Genomic DNA, 12,376 nt, shown 5'->3' on the forward strand with positions numbered 1-12,376 from the left:
GGAAACAAGGGAGAACAACAGCAGAATAGCTCTCTCTGAGGGAGGAATGGAAATACACGCTAAGACAACTACTTTATTTGAAGGAATCGTGAAACACCTGTGAAGGACATACCTCTCAGTTACAGTTCACAGTGCCTGCCTAAGACAGACACATAATCATAACCTCAGAAAACACAAACACACACATCTACAAACACACACACCACCACAAGCACCATAACACTCACAATAATTGAGTAAAAACAAGAATGCAGCTGTGACAGCTGCAAGATACAGATTCATTTTGGGGAAGCAGTCCAAGCTGAGAAAAGAGGCAAAACTGAAGTACAGGCGTGTCTTTTTCTCCCCTCTCTAGGTCGTCCAGCATTTTCTAAGGCAATACTTTAGACATACAGCAACTTCAGTACTTTCTGCCAAGCTAACATTTTTTTTCATTTGTTATCTTCATATATGTAATATTAAAGGTATTTTTAATATGAAAATGATTTTCAGCCAATAAATCATATCACAACAGATATAAGGTATAAAATCTGTTCACCTACCTATGTGAAATATATTCAGTTAAAGAATATTTCATCCCACTGTGCTTCCTAGAACACTAAAAGTATATACATCTGATGGATATCCTATAATTTAAGTTTATGTTATGGATGTTACTTGTGCGTTTCTTCAAGCTTTCTTCTAAATTTTATTCTGTCTGACATTGAAAAGTGTTGCTTTTTGGAAAAACCTGAAAAAAAAGGATAAATATGTCAGTGCAACCCATAAGGGAAAAAAAATTAGAATTCTATACCCCTCACAATTAATTTAAGATTATATAAGATTTAGTAGGATTTATGTCTATCTACATCTAACTTCCTTCAAAACTTCAACCAGCAACAAGAAATATTATGAAAGATTCGTAGGTATATTTAATATAGGCAAGAAATGGGCTTCTTAACTTTGCAATCACATATATGTATAATACTTCTTTAAAACATGGCCTAAGTTAGTACATTTATCAATTGATATATAGATAATTGTCAGTATAACAGTATAATTTAAAGTCATTTTACACAATATATTAACAGCTAAATAATTCAGTAGCAGTGATTTGATCAATTTTAAACAACATATTTGCTTAAAATTTATTAAAGGCAAATATTTTCCACTTTATAGTATTTTACATGGTTATTTAACATATGATTTATTATATTTTCCAGTATGAGGACTCGAATACACCATATATGCATTTTTCCTTGATTTTTGCATATTCTGAATTGGTGAAAGTCATATTTAGTTTGAAGTTATGGCAGAGATGTGACCTATATAAAAGAAATCTACAGAGAAATATAAATCTCTGGTGATTGTTTTTTCCAAATTTGATTAATTATAGAGCTACTTGTTGAGGCGCAAAGAAGGAAAGAGGCAAATGCAATATAGTTTGCTTTCCACCTTTGATATTATAACATAAGTTTATCATAAGGGCAAAAGACCCTGAGTAACTATAGTTGACAAACATAACTGTCTACTGTTAGCAAAGGTAACTGTGAATCACATATTACTGTGCAAACACTGGTTTTCTTCCTGTGGGATTTGAAGTTAGCTTCCAATTTAAAACTCTCAGGCACATGGTAAGTTTTCTTAACATAATATTGCATTTTTATAAATCACAAAAATGTAAGTTAAAAAAACATTTAATTAGAAGAAAAGCTTTATCAGTATAAAATCTTCAGCACTTGGTTAGACCTCATTTAACTTAGACATTAAACATGTATATATATATATTTTTTTAATGACATACTATTTTATTTTTGGTGAAGGTCCAGACCAGCACTGTCTAGTAGAAGTTTCTGCCATTATGGTAGATACAGAACTCTTAAACATGGCTACAACTATTAAAATACTGAACTTTAATTTATTTTTAATTAATTTATGTTTAAATATAAATAGTCACATATGGCTGGTAAATAGTGTATTGGACAGAGCCAATCCATAGTATAATTTGCATAGCTGGAGTGCTCTTGGGTCTGGGACATGGTATATATCATGTTGTTTCCATTATATAACTTAGTTCTGTCAATCTTGGTAAAACCCTTAGATATCCTAATAAAACATCTATTGAAGATAATTAACAGAATACAAACTGACAATAGATACTCCATCTAATTATGGGAAGACAATGTATTTTATTCCTCCATTTATCTTTAATATACCTCTGCACAGAGTAAAGATGCAAAGAAGGGAAAATCAGTTAAGGGTCTGCCTTTGGCTCAGGTCATGATCTCAGGGTCCTGGGATTGAGCCCCATGTGAGGCTCCCTGCTCAGTGGGGAGTCTGCTTCTCCTTCTCCCTCTGCCCCTACTCATGTGTTCTCTCTCTCTCAAATGAATAAGATTGAAAAAAATATGGAGAATCACTGTGGTACTTACAATCCTTGAGAAATATAAGATATGCTTAGACATGTAAATAATGTAATAATGTTATGTATTTTTTTCTATGTAAGTTATCCTATATTGCCATCAAGTGTTTAGTCTACTAAAATGTATATCCTCATTTTGGCACTTCTTAACCTGGGGATAAAATGTTGATTTTGAGTATTTTTAGTTTATTTTTATGTTTTAGCTTTTTTAAAGACACTAGGTTATATTTTTGAGAGCATATATTTAAAAATACAATATATTAATTAAATAAAAACGTACCATTAATTCATCTACATAAACGGTGATATTTCAAATCATTTCCATTTAGCTAACCATATGACAAAGATGAAGAGATGCAGGACTGGCCGTAAGCGGTGAGCTGAAATACAGAGAACCGCCAGAGTGTATGTTATAAAAATATGCCTTTGATTCTCTAAAAAAGAACTTTTATAAATGATGCTACACTGTTCTTTTCTAAACTTTCCATAAATAGATCTTAGAGAGAGTAAGTTGAAAACCAAAAACAGAGAACAATTGCCGGTTTTCCCTATTAGAAAGCAAAAACTTTTTTAACGAAATGCCATGCAGACAAATATCCATTAAAATGAACATTACTTATTTTTTTTCTTGTTACTATCAGTGTTAGAACTGTTATGAAACAAAGTTTTAAAATTCTCTCAATTTTCTATTATTCTGTAAATACTTAATTTCTTAATATTCTAATCAAATTCACTCTTAACATTATACAATTGCCATCTTATATGTGAAAAATATGAACTCTGAAACTCTCTAATATTTTTATTTTAAATTTTTCATATATTATGGAAAAGTATAATTCTTTCTTTAGATCTAATTAGGAATTTTGAGATAATTATTTTCTCCGTATCCAATAGAGATAGAACAGCTCTCTGAACACTTAACCCAAACTGCTATGTATCAGCATGTAGTCCTTGAAGAGTTCACATGAAAAAGAATCAATAGACCTTCAATGTACTAGTTTACTGTCTTCTCTGCCTTAGAGAAGCAGAGAAAAGTACAAGAGAATCACTACAAATCAAAGATTATGTCTCAGGCCTGTCTCAGTAAGCAGTAGAAGAGGCAAAAATGTTTACCTTCCTTTGTACAGAGCACATAAACACAGCATGTATGTGAAAAGTATATGAAACCCTATTTATACAAATAAGTGTTCAACAAGAAGAAAATAAATTGATTGTCAAACACTTGGCATTCCAAAACCATTTATTTATTTTATTTTTTTAAGATTTTATATTTCTGTTTGACAGAGAGAGACAAAGAGGGAGCACAAGCAGGGGGAGCTGCAGGCAGAGGCAAAAGGAGAGCAGGCTCTCTCTGCTTGGGGCTCAATGCCAGGACCCTGGGATCATGACCTGAGCCAAAGGCAGATGCTTAACCAACTGACTACCCAAGTTCCCCTCCAAAACCATTTAAAGAAAATATAAATCCATTAAAATAACAAATAAGACAAAAAAATGTTCTTCTTCAGTTTAGCTGTGCAATGCTAGAGAACTCCTTACAATCTTTTCTTTTTTTTTTTTTTTAAGATTTTATTTATTTATTTATTTATTTAGAGATAGAGACAGTCAGCGAGAGAGGGAACACAAGCAGGGAGAGTGGGAGAGGAAGAAGCAGGCTCATAGCGGAGGAGCCCGATGTGGGACTCGATACCACAACGCCAGGATCACGCCCTGAGCCGAAGGTAGACGCCCAACCGCTGTGCCACCCAGGCGCCCCTACAATCTTTTATTTCTAATCACTATTTTTATTTTTGGCAAGTCAAATGGTTCTAAGCTTTTTTCCATGTGCTCATAATTTTCTTCAGACTAAAAACAAAGAAAGATGAGATTCTAGGTTTAAGGATGCGGTTAAAAATATAACTAAAATAACTAAAATAATAAGTAGATAACATATTTTACACATCACGTAGTAGGATTCACTAGTAAGCAATTGGTAGTAAAAGCTGAATGCAGTTTTGAAACTGAGTGATTCCTCTAAGGCATGATTTCTATTTTTAAGGGGCAAAGGAAAAAAATGAATTAGATGTGGAAGAAAGTTTCAAGTTCTAATTACTTTGAAGTTTAATTACTTTTAAAATTATAAAATTAATGTAAGTATATATTATATAAATTTATAAATAAAATGAAAACATTAAAATTAACTTATAAAAATTTATGTACTCAATATTAAAACAGAAATACATTTTTTGGGTGCTTACTATGTGTTAGACAAGATTTAGCACTTCAAATGAACTGATTTATTCGATGCTAATGATACATCCATGTATTAGTTAGTATTTCTATCCTCACTTTACCGATTAGAAAACTGAAACTAGGTGGTTATCAAATTTGCCAAAGATATCAACAGTAGGAGGTTCAAATACCTGAATTCAAATATAATCAATGAGACTATAGGCCCTCATCTTTAACCCCAGCATAACACAGCTTCATGACCCCTGTAAATTCTTGTTATTAATCCCCATCTTTTTTCCTCCTCTAATAAATAGTTTGGTAGGTATATTCTAATCGAATTCTATTTGTGCCATATACACAGTTACTTATTTATTTGTTCAACAAATACTTTTTGAATTAATTATAGAAGAGATCTTGTACTAATCACTGGATTTATAGCACTGAACTATAATGTCATTGTATATACTCTCACGAAGCTTATAATTTACCCAAAGAAGAGATAAATGAATAGTCACATAAATAAAAGAATTAAAAGAGAAGGGAGTGATTGGAAACATTCAATAAAGGTAACTCGATAAAACAAATGCTGGAGAACATTAGAAGATGAAAAAAAGAGAAAGAAATTGAGACTCTATTAGGATTTTTGCCTTAAGAATGCTTTTCAAGACTCTTCAATTTCTAGGTCACTCTGAAAAAGCTGAAACTGGGAAGTCAATGATGAAACACCATGGTTTTAGTGATGGAAAAAGATAATGTAAGATTTTTTTCAGTACATCTATGTTGAGAGAAATGTCTTGGCCATTTATTAAGAGTGCAAATAAATATAGATTTATGTGGTTTAAACAAAAATAATATTTAGTTACGGATTTTTTCCTTAAAACCCAAGTACTAATTATATGAGATGAAGACAACATGTCTACTCTTATTTATTAGTTATTTGTCAGGTAGAAATGATGGTTAGCATGCATACCAGGTATATATTTTTAAATAAAGTTACACAATATGGTATTTCTACTTTATTAAATTTATTAGAATTCTTGTAGCTTGTTATGTGATAAGGTCACAAATACTTATAGGTGTTTAGATGGAAGCTGTATTCACTCAATGTTTAAAAAGTCTGAGCCTAATATAGTTCTCATTTTTCTGTAGTAATCATAAATTTTCTTTGAAAGTTTTTAAGATATATTATTTTTTTTCAACATTATGAAATTTTATTAGAATATGTCCAGACTGGTCATTTAAAAAAGAAAAATCTTTCTTTGTTGCATTTCTTGGCCCTGCTAAACTTTACATATTTTAATCTTGTATTTTTATTTTATACTGTGAAAATACTTCTTAAATTAATTATCTAAAAAAATACTTGAATGATGGACTATTACTCAGCCATACAAAAGAATGAAATCTTGCCATTTGCAACAACACGGATAAAGCTAGAGAGTCTAATGCTATGTGAAATAAGCCAGTCAGAGAAATATATGATTTCACTCATATGTGGAATTTATGAAACAAAACAAATAAGCAAAGGGAAAAAAGAGAGACAACCCAAGAAACAGACTCTTGACTATAGAGAACAAACTGATGGTTACCAGAGAGGAGGTGGGGGGGATGGAAGAAATAGCGGATGGGGATTAAAGTGTATGTTTAATCATGATGAAAAAAAAAAAGAAAAAGAAAAAAATACATGTATGTACCTACAATTTTCTCGATACTATTATAGCATTTGAGATATATCAGTAAAAAATTGGGGGGAAATCCCTCTATTTTTATAGAAGGTTCATTTTAGCATTTATTTTTAATTTGATTATTTTATTCTTTCCATTTTTCCCTTCTGGTGATAAATAAGTAATCTCAAAGAACTGCTAGAAGACAGTGGTTACAAGCTTAATAATGAGAAATGCATTTGTAGATAATACTCTCTAAATGCACAAATATATTAAAGAGAGCACGTGGTATAATGAGCACTGGATATTATATAAGACTGATGAATCACTGACCTCTACCTCTGAAACTAATAATACATTATATGTCAATTAATTGAATTTAAATAAGAAAACATTTATTTTTTTTGTATGTTCTCTGATTTTATTTTTTTTCCTTTTTTTAAATAATATTTATTTTGTTATATTAGTCACCATACAGTACATCCCCAGTTCTTGATGCAATGTTCCATGATTCATTACTTGCGTATAACACCCAGTGCACCATGCAATACGTGCCCTCCTTAATACCCATCACTGGCCTATCCCAATCCCACACCCCGCTCCTCTCTGAAGCCCTCAGTAAAACATTTCAAAAAATTTTTAAAAAGTACACAAATATACGTATATTTTCTGAGCTTGTCTTATGAACAAGTCTCAGCATAGTTATGGACAAAGCAAACAAATATCTCTTAACATCATATGCAGCATGTGGTAAATTTATTATACTATGTTTTTGTCCAAATATAATTCAGCTACAATTTATAAAAATGCCAGTCTCTGTCATTGGTTCAGTGCTAGTTAATTTGACACTGGCACACTCATTTAAAAGAGATTGTTTCTCCAGCCTAAGCAATCAGATCAAGCATGGACATGTGAAAATTGGTTCTGTAAAGTAGAAAAAAGCAAAAGCAAAGCAGAGATGTTTGTGGTAGTCTTTGATGACTAGTTCAAACGTCTCCAAATGCCTGTAACCTAACTAGTATTTAATTTCATTTAAAGACTTAAAAAAATCATGTAGCCTAAAATAGAGTTTATTATGGTCAATAAATTTAAGACAAATTGCAATTTCATCAGGATACAATTAACATAAACATTAACATATAGTAAGTTAAAAAGTAATATCAGATTAACAGAACTCCATCAGATTAATATCAGATAACTTTTTAAAAATTACAAATTAGAGAAGACTTTCCTGTGACAAACATACTGCAAGCACTAGTTCACTAACACTAAAGGATTTCTGAGCAATGTTCATGTCCGTATCACTCGAGATTAAGAAGCACAACATAGCTAATGCTCAATAAATAATTATGAACTGACTAAACGACTAATTAGACTTCCAATTTTGGAATAAATTTTTCCTTTAAGAAGTGCTTTAGGGAGGGGTACCTGGGTGGCACAGCAGTTAAGCGTCTGTCTTCGGCTCAGGGAGTGATCCCAGTGTTATGGGATCGAGCCCCACATCAGGCTCCTCTGCTGTGAGCCTGCTTCTTCCTTTCCCACTCCCCCTGCTTGTGTTCCCTCTCTCACTGGCTGTCTCTATCTCTGTTGAATAAATAAATAAAATCTTAAAAAAAAATTAAAAAAAAAAGAAGTGCTTTAGGGAATGTAATATTTTCTAATTATTCTGGGGTGATGTGTGCCACCCATGGTGTATATATTCTTTTTGATTTATATTTTACAAGAATGAAATATTAATAGTAATTATTACTTTCATAATAAAAGTTAACCTACATCTTGATTAAGCATTCATTATCTTTTTTTGTGTAAAGATGTATTAAAATTTTATTAGGGTTTATCTATCTCTATCTTCTATGTTTTTATTCTTTATTTTTTTAATCTGTTTTTAAAATAAAATTAAATAATAAACAAGAAGTTCAACATTAGCATATTTGTTTTTAACTTATTTATTTCTTTTAGTGAAATGCATGCTGTAAGGAAAAATCAATAGAGTGCTTTGCACCTATGTACGTGCCTTGTATGTGTGTGTGTTTCTTTTTAAAAAAACCCTGTGATCATAATGTGGAGGAACAGGAACTCTCCTATGTCACTGGTGGGAATACAAAACTATACAGCCACATTGGAAGACAGTTTGGCAGTTTTCTACAAAGCTAAAAATACTCTTACCCTCTGATCCAGCAATTGCACTCCTTCATATTTACACAGATGAGCTGAAAATGTACTTTCACAAAATAGTGTGCACGTAGATATTTACAGCAGCTTTATTCACAATTGTGAAAACTTGGAAGCAACCAAGATGTCTTTCAACAGGTGAATACATAAATAAATTGTAATATATTCATATAATGAAATGTCATTCAGCTCTGAAAAGAAATGAGCTATCAAATCACGTGAATATATAGAAGACCTGGAAGTGCATATTGCTGAGTGAAAGAAGCCAGTCTGAAAAGGCTACATACCATAATATTACAACTATATGACATTCTGGGGAAGAAACTATAAGAACAGTAAGAAGATCAGTGGTTGACAGTGAAACTATTCTATTTAATGCTGTAATGGTGGACACGTCATTGCATTTTGCCAAACTCATAGAATATATAACACAAAATGTGAACCCTAATGTAACCTATGGACTTTGGGTAATCATGATATATCAATGTTGGTTCATCTATTGTAACAAATGTATCACTCTAGTGGGGGATGTTGATAATAAGGGAAGCTATTCATGTGCGGGGACAGGGAATACATGGGAAATGTCTACCTTCCCCTCTATTTTGCTGTGAATCTAAAATTACTCTAAAACATAAACTTTATTAATTTTGGGAATAGTCTGTGATCAGAATTTTTTTTTCTTAATTGCTACAAATTCATGGGGTACCTGGGTGGCTCAGTCACTTAAGTGTCTGCCTTCAGCTCAGGTCATGATTTCAGGATCCTAGGATCCAGGCGCATAAAAAATGTATTTAAATAAATAAAATATTTGAAAATAAATTGCTAGAAATTCATTATTATTTTTTAAGCTTTTAAATTTTACTCATCTTACCCCATATTAGGAAATTTGTTAAGGTATGTTTGAGGTGGTTATTTTTTTTTAAGGATTTTATTTATTTGACAGAGAGGAAGTGATAGAGCATGAGTTGGGGGTGGGGAGGGGCAGAGGAAGAGGGAGTGGGAGAAGCAGACTCCCTGCTGAGCATGGAGCCCTACATGGGGCTTGATCCCAGGACTCCCAGATCATGACCTGAACTAAGGGCAGATGCTTAACCAGCTGAGCCACCCAGGTACCCCTATTTTTTTTAATTCATCCTCTATCTGTTTTCTTGGTGTTTTAAGGTCATGATATTTATATAATGGAAGCTGATAAATTAAAAAAGGAACATCGATTTTATAATTCAACAAAACTTGATTTGAATACCAGCATTAGTTTAGTAGACATATTATTGGTCATAACTATAATCTTTCCAACCATAATTAGCATAAAATAATACTAAATAAAAAAACCTTGTGGTTATCTTGTTGTTTTTCATATAGTATGCCCCTTTCCTTTAGGGGATATTTTAGCATGTGAAAAAATCATAAACCTTATTTTTGAAAAATAAAACAAAACATAAGCAAATTAACTTTGTTATGAATTTTCACTTAAAAATTACTCTTGGAGGGGCACCTGGGTGACTCAGTCAAGTGTCTGCCTTGGCTGAGGTCATGATCTCAGGGTCCTGGGATTGAGCCCTACACAGGGCTCTGCACTCAGCCGGGAGCCTGCTTCTTCCTCTCTGTCCCTCCCCTTGCTCATTCTCTCTCTGTGTCTCTCAAATAAAAATAAAAATCTATGGAAAAAATTTTTAAAAAAGAACTCTTGACAGTGCGCCTCGGTAGTTCAGTTGGTTAAGCATCCAACTCTAGATTTTGGCTCAGATCATGATCTCAGGGTCATGGAATCGAGTCCTGAGTCAGGCTCTGTGCTTAGTACAGAATCTGTTGAGTTTTTCTCCCTCTGCCCCAACCCCACGCTCACTCTCTCTCCCTCTAAAATAAATAAATAAATCTTTAAAAAAAATTAAACTTGGAAAAATTTACATATCCTTTTGGTATATTGATGAATAGCTTACTGTGGGGAGAGAATTTTCCATGGGTCTTTTGCATAGTTCTGCCTGACTTCAGAGTAAGAGACCCTGACCACTTAAACCTAGACAATCTTTGCCAGGATGTTGGCATTTTTTAAAATTTGATTTATTATTCCAAGATTCAACAGAAATTCCCTTGCATCTTTGGAAATTTAATTATTTAATGTCCCACTAAATAATATCCTTGTTTTATCATCTTAATATAACTATAAGATACAAAACATTGTTATGCATTTCCACAGGAATTGCACAAATAACCATTATAGTAATTTTAAAAATGCAGTTATTCAAATCACTTTTATATACACAAAATCTTTTAAAAATATTTATAATCTCAAAAATGTGTTTTTGTTTTATAACTGAAGTAACATTGTAGACTTGAGTGAAAGAAGAGTTAATAGTATAATTTGAAACTTCTATGAAAATAACAAAACATAATTGCAATCTTCTGCATGATTAATAGGCTAGAATTTCATTTTTAATTTCATCATGCAGTATGTTAACTATGGTCTTTTGGTTAAATAAATTTAATTTCCTAGGAGATCAAGCTACTACTACATGTATGCAGTATCTGAATACCTCATATTATTATTTTAAATTTCATATCTACTGAATTTGATTAATGATTTACTCTGATTAATTTTATTTTCAAAAGACCTAGTTGAAAAACTTTATTTTATTAAATATCACTGCTTGAACAGAACAGAGTAATGATGAGCTTCTATGTTAACAGTGTTTTGATGTATAAACTACAAAAGTGAAAATACAACTTGATGATTTTCATATTATTGCCCATAGTCTTAGGAATTTTTTAAATTATGGTAATATGGAATAGATTCTAAATAAAATGAAAAAAAATTGATCTGAAGAAAGGTTTACATAGACATTTCAACCAAGGACATAGAAGTGCAATTCTGAGGAAAATTTTGACACAAGCTGTAGTACTCAAAACGTTAAAGCTAATTCAATCTATTTCAATCTATCTTTAGTAAAATCCAGGCAGAGGGGATCTGTATATTTTAGTTATATGCATTATGCCATTTTTGGAAAAGTTACTGTTAGACTAGACTAGTTGAATTTCTGAGTGATAGTCTATTTCTCCACAAATCTCTGTATATTTCAACACATTTTGGAATTGAGTGGAAACTTATAAAATATTAACGTAAATAGTGTTGAAGTTAGTACTAATCACATATCTACTATACTTGTGTAAATATAGAAATGCACATACTACACATTTGCATATTATGTTTATATATATCATACATACATACACATTCACATGCTTGTTGAACAAAGTTATTCATTAGTTCATCCTTGTTGCTATAGCAGTGAGCAAAAAGACAAAAACCCGTGCACTGATTAAGCTTATATGTAATTATATAGATAAGCAAGTAAGTATTCCCAGAACCAGAAGAATGATCAAAAATGTAATTATTATTAGCCCCAATTAACAGCTATAAATCATAGAAATAAAATGTCTTTGTTCTTGCTTTGGCAGCACATATACCAACATTGAAATGATACAGAGAAAATAATCATGGCCCAATGCAAGGGTGACAAGCAAATTCATGTTTTTCGATATTAAGAAAAAAAAAGACGTAAACTGTGTGAGGTGATGGATGTTTTCATTAGCTTGATTGTGGCAACCATTTCTAATATCAAAATATCACATTGTACGCCTTAAATGTATATTTAATTTTTATTTGTCAATTATACCTCAATAGAAATGGGGAAAAAAATTTTTACTTTTACTAGCTCCACTACTCACTCTGCTATAACAAAGATGGCACACCAACATTTATATAGTTTCATTTACTATGCTCTTTTACATATGTTATAATGCTTCATATTTACAATAACCCGATTAGGTATGTATTGTTATCATCATTTTATTGATAAGAAAATCAAGGCTCAGAGCTTAATTAACTAGATCAGTGTCTGATATCTAGAGAAGGTAACAGGAATAGTAATAAATATAA

At 31.7% G+C, this 12,376-nt stretch overlaps 1 pseudogene; it reads left to right on the plus strand.

Moving 5' to 3' along the window:
- Positions 1 to 11,883: 11,883 nt before the first annotated feature.
- Positions 11,884 to 11,973, plus strand: LOC117802498 (annotated as a pseudogene).
- Positions 11,974 to 12,376: the final 403 nt, after the last annotated feature.

Source organism: Ailuropoda melanoleuca, chromosome 5 (genome assembly GCF_002007445.2).
Source record: "Ailuropoda melanoleuca isolate Jingjing chromosome 5, ASM200744v2, whole genome shotgun sequence".
NCBI classification, from domain to species: Eukaryota; Metazoa; Chordata; class Mammalia; order Carnivora; family Ursidae; genus Ailuropoda; species Ailuropoda melanoleuca.